Source organism: Lissotriton helveticus, chromosome 9, assembly GCF_964261635.1.
Source record: "Lissotriton helveticus chromosome 9, aLisHel1.1, whole genome shotgun sequence".
NCBI lineage: Eukaryota > Metazoa > Chordata > Amphibia > Caudata > Salamandridae > Lissotriton > Lissotriton helveticus.
The window spans coordinates 144007752-144021685 of NC_136070.1; positions in this window are offsets into that span (position 1 = coordinate 144007752).

The window sequence follows — 13934 nt, forward strand, 5'->3', positions numbered from 1 at the left end:
TTAGTCTTAAGTTCATTCTGTGAATCGGGCCCGTAATGTTGATGGCAGCACCCAAGTCTGAAAATTGTTCCAGCACCACTGCATATAGCATAGATCCCTGTTGAACCTTATACTGGGAGGCACAATGGAAACCCATGTTAAGCAAGCAATCTGAATATCTTGTAGACATGGCTGACAGCACCTCAGAATTGGCTTCTTCTGTAAGAAACTGTATAACCACAGTCCATCTATGCCTCTAACCATGAATGAAATCAAAGGACAAAGGGTTGCACACATTTTTCTTGTAATAAAACTAATTAAATGTGCATCTCTCCTGATGGGTACATGCCAAATTTTGTAACCTAAATACATGAGATTTTGATCAGCACACAAGCAAACCATATGTACAATGTACAATCAAAACAGATTCTTCTTGTTATTCAAATTCCTTTATTGATTTCCCTGTTTAAATTTCATTTCTTCCAAAGCACCATAGTAGCCAACGCGTTTCGTCCCCCTTTGAGGACTTCTTCAGGGCTTAAATTTCAGATTTTAGCTTCTGTAAAACGAACCACTTCTGCTCTCATTACAATGAGCCTTCCAGTGTTAATCCCAAGTCCTGTATTTATTTATCAGTGTCCAGTGTTGGAATTCAATCTTTTTCTTCCTTTCTTAAGCCTGGCAAAAATTGCAGCATGTGATGTCTTCGTCCGTTATATTAGGCCATGGTAGGCATCATATCATAATTATTTCGAAGCCGGTAGTGGGTAGCACGTTCCCTTCGTCAGTGACGTCACTAGGGGGGTGCGGGGGGTGCGGCCCGCACCGGGTGACACCAACACATGGGGTGACACCAATCTGCACTGCAGCCTCGTCTCTCCTCTCACCTTTACTGTCACTCCCTGTGCAAGCTTGTTCCTCATGCTGTTCACACTCGCCAGCGTCTCGCAGGAGATCTGCAATGCATGACTGCAATTTTCTTTGCTCACAAGGCAACTCTATAGCAGCCTAGCTCATCTGAGGGTGCATGGTTTCCTATTTTTCAGTATCTTGCAGTCTTCAGTTTTCCAGTGAACCAGTTCCAAATGTCAGCTTGCTCTTCACTACAGTGCCACCTGTTGCTCGCACTCTTGTTTATACAAATCCAGGGAAGACAGATGGAGTAAGAGAGAGAGGGAGACAAAAGGAGCTAGAGGGAGTAATACAGAGAGAGGGAGCTAGAGAGAGCAAGACAGAGAGAGAGGGAGCTAGAGAGAGTAAGACAGAGAGCGAGAGAGCTAGAGGGAGCTAGAGAGAGTAAGATAGAGAGCTACGGAGCTAGAGCGAGCAAGACAGAAAGAGAGGGAGTAAGAGAGAGAGAGGGAGCTAGACAGAGAGAGGGAGTAAGAGAGAGAGAGAGAGAGGGAGTTAGACAGAGAGAGGGAGCTAGAGGGAGTAAGACAGAGAGAGAGGGAGCTAGAGGGAGTAAGACCGAGAGAGAGGGAGCTAGAGGGAGTAAGATAGAGAGAGATGGAGCTAGAGCGAGCAAGACAGAGAGAGAGGGAGCTAGAGGGAGTAAGACAGAGAGACGGAGACAGAGGGAGCTAGAGTGAGAAAGACAGAGAGAGAGGGAGCTAGAGAGAGTAAGACAGAGAGCGAGAGAGCTAGAGGGAGCTAGAGAGAGTAAGATAGAGAGGGACGGAGCTAGAGCGAGCAAGACAGAGAGAGAGGGAGCTAGAGGGAGTAAGAGAGAGAGAGGGAGCTAGACAGAGAGAGGGAGCTAGAGGGAGTAAGATAGAGAGAGAGGGTGCTAGAGCGAGCAAGACAGAGCAAGAGGGAGCTAGAGGGAGCAAGACAGAGAGAGAGGGAGATAGAGGGAGTAAGAGAGAGAGGGAGCTAGAGGGAGCAAGACAGAGAGAGGGAGCTAGAGGGACTAAGATGGAGAGAGAGGGAGCTAGAGTGAGTAAAACAGAGAGAGAGGGAGCTAGACGGAGCAAGACAGAGAGAGAGGAAGCAAGACAGAGAGGGAGCTAGAGGGAGTAAGAGAGAGGGAGCTAGAGGGAGTAAGACAGAGAGGGAGCTAGAGGGAGTAAGACAGAGGGAGCTAGAGGGAGTAAGACAGAAAGAGAGGGGGCTAGAGGGAGTAAGAGAGAGAGAGAGAGGGAGCTAGACAGAGAGAGGGAGCTAGAGGGAGTAAGAGAGAAAGAGAGGGAGCTAGACAGAGAGAGGGAGCTAGAGGGAGTAAGACAGAGAGAGAGGGAGCTAGAGGGAGTAAGATCGAGAGAGAGGGAGCTAGAGGGAGTAAGACAGAGAGAGGTAGACAGAGGGAGCTAGAGGGAGCAAGACAGAGAGAGAGGGAGCTAGACAGAGAGAGGGATCTAGAGGGAGTAAGAGAGAGAGAGGGAGCTAGAGGGAGCAAGACAGAGTGAGAGGGAGCTAGAGGGAGTAAGACAGAGAGAGAGAGCTAGAGGGAGCAATACAGAGAGAGAGGGGGCTAGAGGGAGTAAGAGAGAGAGAGGGAGCTAGAGGGAGTAAGACAGAGAGAGAGGAAGCTAGAGGGAGTAAGACAGAGAGAGGGAGCAACACAGAGAGAGAGGGAGCTAGAGGGAGTAAGAGAGAGAGAGGGAGTAAGAGAGAGAGCGGGAGCTAGAGGGAGTAAGAGAGAGAGAGCGGGAGCTAGAGGGAGTAAGACAGAGGGAGGGAGCTAGAGGGAGTAAGACAGAGAGAGAGGGAGCTAGAGGGAGTAAGACAGAGAGAGAGGGAGCTAGAGGGAGTAAGACAGAGAGAGAGGGAGCTAGAAGGAGTAAGAGAGGGAGCTAGAGGGAGCAAGACAGAGAGAGGGAGCTAGCGGGAGTAAGAGAGAGAGAGAGGGAGCTAGAGGGAGTAAGACAGAGAGAGAGGGAACCAGAGGGAGCTAGAGAGAGTAAGACAGAGAGAGGGAGCTAGAGAGCGCTAGACAGAGAGAGGGAGCTAGAGGGAGTAAGAGAGACAGAGGGAGCTAGAGGGAGCAAGACAGAGAGAGAGGGAGTAAGAGAGAGGGGGCTAGAGGGAGCAAGACAGAGATAGAGGAAGCTAGAGGGAGTAAGACAGAGAGAGGGAGCTAGAGGGAGCAAGACAGAGAGAGAGAGGGAGCTAGAGGGAGTAAGAGAGAGAGAGGGAGCTAGAGGGAGTAAGAGAGAGAGCGGGCTAGAGGGAGTAAAAGAGAGATCGGGAGCTAGAGGGAGTAAGAGAGAGCGAGCGGGAGCTAGAGAGAGAGAGCGGGAGCTAGAGGGAGTAAGACAGACAAAGGCAGCTAGAGGGAGTAAGACAGGGAGCTAGAGGGAGTAAGACAGACAAAGGCAGCTAGAGGGAGTAAGACGAGAGAGAGGGAGCTAGAAGGAGTAAGAGAGGGAGCTAGAGGGAGCAAGACAGAGAGAGGGAGCTAGAGGGAGTAAGACAGAGGGAGAGGGAGCTAGAGGGAGTAAGACAGAGACAGAGGGAGCTAGAGGGAGTAAGACAGAGAGAGGGAGCTAGAGGGAGCTAGACAGAGAGAGGGAGCTAGAGGGAGTAAGGTAGTACCTAGCGCCGTACATTTTTGACAGAGGCGGTCCATGCGGTAAGTTGTGAGGGGGTGACACCATGAGTTACCCGCACCGGGTGACACCAACCCCAGTGACCCCACTGCCCTTCGTGTTCGTGTTGCAACCTAAATAATTTGGCATTACACAAAAAACAAACAAGTAAACAAAACCATCTTTGTAATAAACCCTTATTGTAGCAGGCTCGCTGTGTTTTAAGAACACTTTTCCCTTATTTCATTCTGAACTGGCACTGAGGTAGGTGGGGGCCTGTCCCCTGAGAGATCGAGATATTCCCCCAACATCAGGTTTTCTGAACAGGATGGTAAGCAATGAATGAGCCCTGGGAAGATAGCAGGCCCAATTTTACCCTCCTCTAAAATGGAAATTCAAAGTCCCATTTTTGGACCTGGTACCTAACAAAGACAATGGGAATGTCAACATGGAACAGCTTGCCTAGTATTAATGTGTGGCAAATCCTTAATATGAGCCCAGTACTGTTGGTACATTAATGAATCAAACTCTCTAAGTCAACCTTCTGCAAGACATTAGTTGGGTTTCAGGTGCAATCAGGTGTGCCGTACTCGGGGGGGGGGGCATTTTATGAACATGTAAATACTCAAATATACATTGTAAATAGTCAAAATCCAAACCAAGGTAGTAGCACCTTTTATGTCCTGTTGTGGGGGTGAGCCTTTTCAGGGGCCCACTGGTGCAGGGGTTCGCCCTTCTTTGTTCTTAAGTCCTTAGACTGACAAAATAGATATTGGCACGGAAGCTGTAATATTAAAGAAGATACATTTATGAACCTCTCATGAGGGAGACTACGTCAATACGGTACCCTCAGGCCACGGTATGAGGTAGTCCATGGGGTACAGAAACCATGGTGCTTATATACTGTGATAGTTGCAGTGTAAGCATGGAGGTTCAAAAAGAGGCAGCACAAGTGTACACACAAATAACTGTTCACATTTAAGGGTACATGAGAATCACTTAGTCAAAAGAGTGGAAGGAGTTACATAGTTGCTGGCATCAGTTAAAATAGCATGACAGTTAAGTCTGGAACAGGTGCATTCTAGCAGCTACAGGCCTTTCTGATCATACATTGCTCTGGCTCAGTGCTGAAGGTGTTAACTGTAACTGATGACTCAAGCAGAATACAAGGGCAGGCAACAGTGAAGACGGGAGAAGCACATGGCGAGCACATGGCTAACTAAAATGGCTTAATTCTGATCAGAAAGGAAGGATCATTTGTCCTGCATAACTTTGGGTATGCGAGAATGGTTCTTACTAGTCCCAATAAAAAACCCTCATTCACGTGTTGGTAAATTACGATGGTGAGCGTGATTATACATCCTGTTTCTGCGTAGCCTCAGGAATTGGCTGTAAGGGAGATTTTCCCTTAATCAGACCCCCCAGGATATAGCGGCATGGATTCGCAAATTGAGCGGCACAAATATGAAAATTTAGCGCCACAAATATGGAAATTTAGCGGCATTTTTGCGGCACTTTATTTTACTCATAATCATTCATTTTCAGCCTTAAATCAATGGAAACTGTTTTATCAGAGTATTCCACTTTGAATAGGCAACCTGGAATATGGAATAGAGGAAGCAGCCCACAGGTGAAGGCTGTTATCCCTTGGAATTGCAATTCTTCATCTGAAATCGCGAAATCCTGGAGGGTCTGCTTAGGGCGCCCCACTGCTATTTGCGTTGCGTGGAGGGGAGCCTGGTCAGGAGCAGAGGACCAAAGAAAGTAAAAATACTTATGAGTTCTTAGCTGTAAATGTTCTCGAAAATATTAATATCTGCCAGTTTTTGTGAACTTTTCTTTTTTTAATTAATGATCGACAGGCCGGTTCCCTAGGCAGTTTGGAACAGATAATCTTATTAAAAAATGAAAAATAAATGGGTAAAAAATTGCAGGATTTGCTTTCCAAAAATGTCCTTGAAATATTGTGCAAAACTTTGCAAATTTCACTAAAGCCATTGGAAAAACTTAGGAAATGTAATTTAAGGTTCAAAGTTGTATTTTTGAAATCACTGGAGAAATAATCTAAAAAAAGGCAGAAAAAAGTAATAAATTCACAATTTGCAGATCCCACGTACCAGAAAAATAAACATAATTTCCTTACGAGTGTTTTGACTTATTTTGCAAATCTCCCACCTTCCCAAACACTGAAATGTAGCAGGACATTTTCCCAGGACAAAAAAAAACGCCAGGGGCTTCACTAACAACTAACTAAATAAAAATTATCTGACGGATCGCAGACCACTCTCTGACCCACAGACATGGACAGAAGCCCACATACACAAAACACTCCTTTCAAGTCAAACAGCCATTTCCTAATCCTGCTTTCTGACAAGGCAAGTGTTTGCTGAGACATCACAATAAGAGCAGTGTTACACGAACAATAAAATTCAACAAAAGACAGTACAACATGGAGCGTGCTCACCAGGCACTCCTCACTCAGTCCACCTGCACTTGTACATTTCTTAAGAAATCTTTCCCTAGACATTAGTGGCAAGAAATGCACGGGCTGCAGAAAACGGATAACATCCTTCCGCAGCCTGAGCCGACCTACACTCTCTCTGAGCCTCAGGCGTCATGGTGAGAGTAAAAGTCCTGTTCCCGGAGCGAGGCGCCACCTGCATTTGCACATCACAGCCACATAGGCTATGATTTATGATATGATTAGATCTTATCAAGTGGGAGGCAGCAGGTATTTGACGGCTGGACGGCGGCAGTAGTAACATGTGCGCAAACAGCCAATAAAAGGGCAATGTTTGTTTTGATGACACTTATCGCGGCAATAATTGTAAATATCGCGGCCATCGCGCTACTCACCCGATTTCGCGATTTTTTTGCAAATCGCGAAATCACGAAAAGCTGGAGGGTCTGCTTAATGGTCTGGGGTGCAAGCTTTGATAGGAGAGTAAGCTATTTTTGAACGTGGGTTTGTAGTACATCTTGGTATGTAGAGTCTGACCCTCTGCATAAATAGTGATGTCTAAGAAGTCAATTTGTTTTTTTATTAGCAGTGTAGGTGAACTTTAGCCACTCGTCACACGTATTGACCCAGGTGTGAAATTTGATTAGGCTCTCAAGATCTCCTTTCCAGATTAGGATGACATCGTCGATATATCGACGCCAGAATAATATCTGTTCTTGATAGGGCAGTCAGTTCGAAGTATTGCCATTTTTTAGTTGCGAAGCCACTGTGCAAAAAATGAGTTCCTGGTATTGAAAACCAGTTGACTAGTCTTAAGTGTTTTTCCCTTACCCTTTTCCCATTGTCTAGTATGTCTTTTTTATTCTACAGGTACTTTTTGACCTTTCAAGGAACAACATAACGACATGTTCCTCTAAAAACCATTTCTTCACATTTAGAGACGTGAGAGGTCTCTTTTCACTTGAGCACTGTGGTCCTGATGAAAGCCCCACCGACCTTCTGGCGACTTCAGGGCTGAAACATGTCGACCTATACCACAAATTTAGTGTGAAAGAGTTATAATCGCTCTTGTTCACCTACATTAATTTTAAACTTGCCTCCAGAGACCAGAACCATTAAAATATTTGTCTGGAAGAGAGAGCTACTTTTACTACTATTCACTATATCACGTCACAACCACAATTTCTGATCACTACTGTTTTTAACTGAGGGTATTGCCTCCCGGTTGGAGGTTGCATAAACCACTAAACCCTATGATTATGCAAACACGTGTGAGGGATAGCGGAGAACCGAGATATACCGCTCAACATCGTAATTTACCAACACGTGCATGACGGTTTTTTATTGGGACTAGTAAGAACCATTCCCGCATACCCAAAGTTATGCAGGACAAGTGATCCTTCCTTTCTGATCAGAATTATTATCAATATAGTAAACTGCATGGATCACATATTCCTTCCTTTCCCCAACATTGATTTTGAATAACTAAAATGGCTGCCAAAACCAAAATGGCTTGAGCTCATGCTAACCACAATCTCTGCTAGTTTCCACAGATGACCCTTTTAACATTAGCTCTATACATCTCTGATCTAGAAGGAATATAGAAAATATCTTACACATCTACTCTCATCATATTGCTAATTTCTTGGTCTAATACATATTGGGCGTTCACATTCTTAACTTTGCGCTTGGTAGGTATACAAGTAGAGACACAAAGGGAACAAAGCATCGGGCCACACTGTATGCATAGACAGCATGACGGTAGGATCGTAAAGAATATGCATAGAATTGTCAACAGTTTCCAGCCCCAAGTAACAAACAATGTCCCTAACCAGCCAATTAAAGTCCAAGTTCTTATATCGGGATGAATTTCAGTGGTTGTTTTAGGCAGATTGGAAATAGCCAACAGCACATTTTGGACATAATGTCTTACATAACAACATTTTTAATAAACCTTCCAGTGTTCTTCTTTATGAGGGATAGGGTACTAATGATATGTTCAGGAGGAGGGCAGAGTAGTATTTATCAATGTGTGCACAAAATATTTTTCTTGCAGAAACAATAATATTCTGAATGCAAATATTAAAGCAACTACACATATTGTCAAAAAAACAATCTTTGTGTTGGAGGACCAAACGGGGCCATGGGAATTAGGACGAGGAGCCACAAAGGGCTGCTCCTTCTAAAAAATGGGACGACCAAAGGGGTACATTGCTAAAAAGTACTTGAAGAATAGAAGCCGCTGTACAACCAGCCAGAGGGAGTCTTCTCCCTGTGTCCGTCTGTGCCTCACAGGCAGGCTCTTACTGTTCAATTCTCCACGGTGGAGTTGCACAACTTGCACCTCAGGAAAACAATCACGGCCCAGGTTGAAGAAGAAAACCTACTTCTTTCAGGATAGGGCAATCCCCGTCCGGGGAAAAACCCTCAACGATTCTGTCCAGTGTCTCAGGCAGTGCACCAGTTTTCTTCACTTTAATCTAACATGCACCAAAGGCACAGCACCTGGACTCTGAACTCAAGTCCTTCCCTAACTCCTGTGTTGCTCAGCCGGCGCCCTGCTCTTTTGTCGGGGTCACAGATTGTACCAGTTTGCCCAGGCACCTCTTGATCAACAAATGGAGCTGCAGACTTGCATTCAATTGGGGACCAGGACACAGAGGCCTGATGCTGTAATATCTGAAGCAACCCTTGTTTCAAAGGGGGTCACCTCAAGCAGAACCTCCTTGGTGTCCTTGCCGGTCTATGACTCTCTCAGCTGGGCATCAAAAACTGGATCAACGCAAACTACACATGGCTAACTAAAATGGCTGCCTTAACAAAAATGTCTTCAGCTCATGCTAACAGCGATCTCTGCTAGTTTCCACACTGTGTGTCCAGTTATTCCATGCCTCTACGTTATTGTATATTTGTTGAGTTTGCAAATAAATATGTTGGTTTTGTAGCAGCGTAAATGGGGGTGGCGGGCCTAGCAGCTAACGTCTCTCCTCCCAAAATACTCAATTCCTCTGTTAAATGAGGGCTTCAACGGATGCTTCACTGCAAAGGGAGGTCTAGGAGGGTTGGATCCGCTCCAGATTTTCATGATAACCCGTGACTACATCAATAAGATTTATTTAGATATTTGGTATGTTTAAAGTATCAAATGAACATAACCAAAAAAACTAAAAAATTGATGTGCAAAACGGCGTATATCCATGTCCTGGAAGATGACATCTGCCCCCTTAATTTTGGCATAGCAGGTGGATGTGGTTCGCTGGGCTTCGGCAGAATTTTTCCATTAGGACTGAGGCACGTGATAGAGAATGGAGAGGTAACCTCATGGAGCAGTGGGTGGGTTACATTGATGAACTGAATGATCAGTTGTCCCCTAGTGATTCACATCTTTTGGTTAGAATGAGTGTCCCCAAGTGATGACTGAACTTCTAGAAACTGTCACATTGCATGCCTATTGGTGCAGGATGGTGAGAGGGGGTAGCATGTCGGGGTGGCGATATTGGGCCTAGTTGTTTTGTATGATTTGATTCGATGTTTGAGTTTCCCTTTCATTCCTCATTGCCCTCCTACGCATATGTGACATCGTCTTTTGTATGATATTGTACATTCACATAACCATTCACATGTTAGGATGTCCAAGATTATCTATTAGCACTACTGTGTGCATATTTCATTGGATATCATGTAATAACTGAAGTCAAGTTATTTAGATGTCTGCAAGTTTTCATTTTAAATAAACTCAATAAGGAGATTTACAAAAAAAAGAATCAAATGAACACAGCCCAGAAATTTCCCTTGAATCCATTTCTCCTGGACTTATTTTGGGCACCCTGTCTTAGGTAAATGATTTACTGCCACCATCACCTTTACCATGACTTATGATCATCCTAGCAATTCTCATCTGAAAGTGCAAGAATACCTGAATGAGGAGTCTCAGCAAATTCTCATGCAGTAGCTCCCATTGCTCCCAACTGAGCATTTTCTTTACCACTAAAAACACGTACATGTGTAAGTGCCTAGACTAGACGTGGTTAAGTTTTTAAGTAGAGTGTGTGGGCCATAGCAATGTGGACCTTTACTCTCATTTTCTGCAGGTGAATAAAAATCCATTCTACATCTTCATGACCACAACAAAGGATCCAAATGCACATAATTTTAAAATGCCCGTTTGCACTGAAATTGATCTGAAATCAGTGCTTACTTTGTTAAAAAAAAGAAGTGCAGAGCGGAGAATCTTCTTTGGAGCCTGGTGCTGGCACTGATTAATGCAGATGTAGATGAACACTAAGGTTGCTTAGTTTTGAATCCATTAGCATATATGACCCAGCACTCAAAAATTTTCAATATACCACAATATAATGTGTGATACTTATCAAAATGGAATCTCGATGACACATCTTCAACTAATTCCACGACTCATCAAGGTTGTTTCAAAAGGTTCTTCCTTCATTGACCTTCTTATTAGAAACTACTTTCCTCTGCAGCCAACACGTTTCGTCCCACAAAGGCACTTCTTTGGGGCCACAAAATATGTACAACATAGGCATGTTATAAAATAATCATACAAAATACAAAAAAATTACATAAACATAAAAATACAAATACTAAGGCAAAAACACCACAGGAAAATTGCCCACACAATTTGAAAAAACACAATAAACATATTTCAATATTTTATTTGGAATTATGCGATAAAACCTCATATTCAACTATTTACAGACACCACAATGTGTCAATCAAAATAGATATTACCATCACCAAAAGCCTTTATGACTCTGTCAAAATGCTTCAAAGTGTACATTGAGAGTTCTGTTCATCCCAAACTTAAATATGCAAAAGGCCTAAATAACAAACTTCATATAGACACTTGATATTCATAGTGTATGCATACCTAGTTCCAGTGTATTTCTTGGCACAGTATCATAAGACCCTTTTTTCCTTCCTATTTAACGTCCAGTCGGTGTTGTTTTTTAAGTCTCAACTCATATGGGAACACACCATTTGCGATCTTAGAACAGAAGAAGATAAAGCTCACTGAATTAGTACATTTTGTTCACCCAATTCATCAACTTCAAAGAGTATAATTTAACTTAGTATGATAATGTTCCTCAGATTTAATTCACTTAGTTCCACATAATTGATTTGGTCTCTCCTCTATTAGAGGGAACTCAAAGAAGCATGTGTGTCAAGTTGTAATATAGTCCAAAGGACAGAACGCCCCACAATGATGAAAGTCTAGCAAAATTGTATCTCAAATCATAATAAACCCACACACAAATACAATTAAACAGTCATATCAAAAAGCAAAGTTGCCATATTATAGTGAATGGTTCAATTTATGACGATTACAATAAACCGGATTCCTTCCATCATGCATAGCATTGTAATATAATGCCACACCCATGTCAAAATCCATGTCCCAGCATAATTATGTGTGCTCACAACAGCTTTGTTGCTAGTTGTTTATGGCATGTCCCAAGAAGTACAAAAGAGCACATATTTCCAAAGACAGATCAATACGCCATGCCCAATTGACCATCGTTGTCTTTATGTATAACACGCAGATAACAGGCTCTCAAAACTATCCAGAATAAACACTGTGGGAAAGTGGCTATTTTATACCTCATTGTTATTCTTCATTAAAGATTATAACGTGCTTAATAATTCTTTTACTGAATAACTCAAGAAGTATAATAGAAGAGAGAATATTTCTAAAAACCATTTCAGCATTCAGCCCTTCCATGCCCAATGGTCTTAATTGGCCTCATGTATGGCACGCAACTAACGGGCTCTTACAACCACCGAGATTACCGTTATGGGACATAACTATCTTAAGGCTCATGGTGTATCTTCAGCACTGGGCATTGTATAAATATTTAATATAAGGTCCCTTTTTTGGTTCATAACCATTACATACCACAACGGAAGTAACAAGACTCCTGAGCACATTAATACAATTGTGACTGGGCTCCCTGGCATATTAATACCATTGTGACAATGTGAGACTTCCCTACTGACTTGACCACCCATGCTCATAAATATCATATTAATAATGACACGCATAAGCCAACTCAGATGTAATATGCACCACCTTACCTGTGAATAAGATTCATTGATATTTAGTTTCTCTGCAGCATTCACACACAACTTGAAATGCTGCATCATCTTGGGACGCTTTTAAGTAGGTGTTTCAACTGCAAACACCTGGTGAAACAGACCATACATACAGAACAAAGTATGGTGGTCGCCATCTATTGACATGGAGAACACATATCCAATTCAAAACCACAGAATCCACGGGTTCACTAGTTCAAGGCAAATGAAACATCCTCCAGAATGTTATTCCAAACTACATCAGAATCCCAAATAACTAAACACAATTTACTGATATCCAAGATTAACAGAACAAACTGACCATCATTTAAGTTGCAAACATGTGGTTATGTAAGCCATGCTCATATGAAGGAATAGGATGTTCACCATCTTTTAACACACAAATCAACATGCGTCCTCGATTCAAGAATGTAAAATTAACACGTTTGCTCCTTCCTTAAAATAAATCATTATCCAAAACAATGGTCCAAATTATATCCAAATAGCGACAGCCTCCTAAGGTCTAAACAAATATAAACCTTCATCTATAATGTTTGGTACGTCCTTTGTCATCGGAACAAACCGGACATCTTTTAGGTTGCAAGCAGATGGTTTTACAAGCCATGTACACAAGACGGAACACAATGGTCGCCATATTTTAACATGGAAATCAGCATGCTTGCTACAATCATTAACACAAAACTTACATGTTTGCTCATACAGACAAATAGAAACGTATCCAAGAAAAAATAAATTATATCCAAATGACAAAAGTCTCAAACAGATTAGAAGGGTGCATGCTTCTTTGAGTTCCCTCCGATAAAGGAGAGACTAAATCAGCTATGTGGAACTAAGAGTCAGCCAACTATTGGCATACATTTGAGTAACTTTATCATACTAAATGAAATTATACTCTTGTAGTGAAGGCAGGGCCTTGCTTGCACACATTGCTATGTTGGCCTAAGTTTATTAGAAGTTTAAACGCCATATTGCCTTTCTGCCGCTTTTGCACACGACACTGCATGTAGCTGTTGTTGCAGGTTTTACTTCTTGAATTGCTTCACATTAGAATGGCTTGTTTTCAACGTCCCTAGATGTACATCTTGACCTTAGTCTGCAGAGTGAGTGCTGAAGCCTCCAAGGTTATCATAACAATGTTAGGTGTTGTTCGGGCTGATCGGCTCATGCTCTAGACACAACATGCAAGCAGCTGCAGCTAGCTGAAATTCTGTCGCCTTTGATATTGCACTGCATACATGATATTAGGTGCTTGGAGAAAATCTTTTACCAGAGAGCTAGAGCTTTGGCAGATCATGATGTGATTCACTCCTGCTGATCTTGGAGGTATGGGGTCCCCTATTCAAGCCTAAGAGACCTTCTATATTTTATAAAACATAGTTCCTAGCTAGGAAGGGTGGCATACAAGGTACCATAGGACCTGTTTCCACTATCATTATAATACGATTTCTCCTTTTGTGTTTTATGGAATTGTAACAATGCTGATCGTATTATTTTTAATCATATGCCTGCTTATGTTAGCAAAAATACTGCATCTTAGAGCACGTCGTTAAAATAAACATTTTAAACTTTACTGTGTCTCTTTTTTACCCATGTTGTGGACTGGTATGAGAATAGCAAAGGAAAGAGTGTTCTCAATTCCCATCATTCCTGAGAATAACCTAAGTCGCATGTTCTGGGTTGTCTAATCTTTGGTTATTTTGCTATAGGACGAAGAGCTGATGTGACACTGATGCTAGTCGGTTAGGGGTTCTAGGTACTGAGGTGATTTTTTGGTCCATCACAATTCACTGATGTCCTGGGTCTCTGTTCACAATTCTGTGTATGAGCAGAATCCCAGCAACATGGTTCACCTA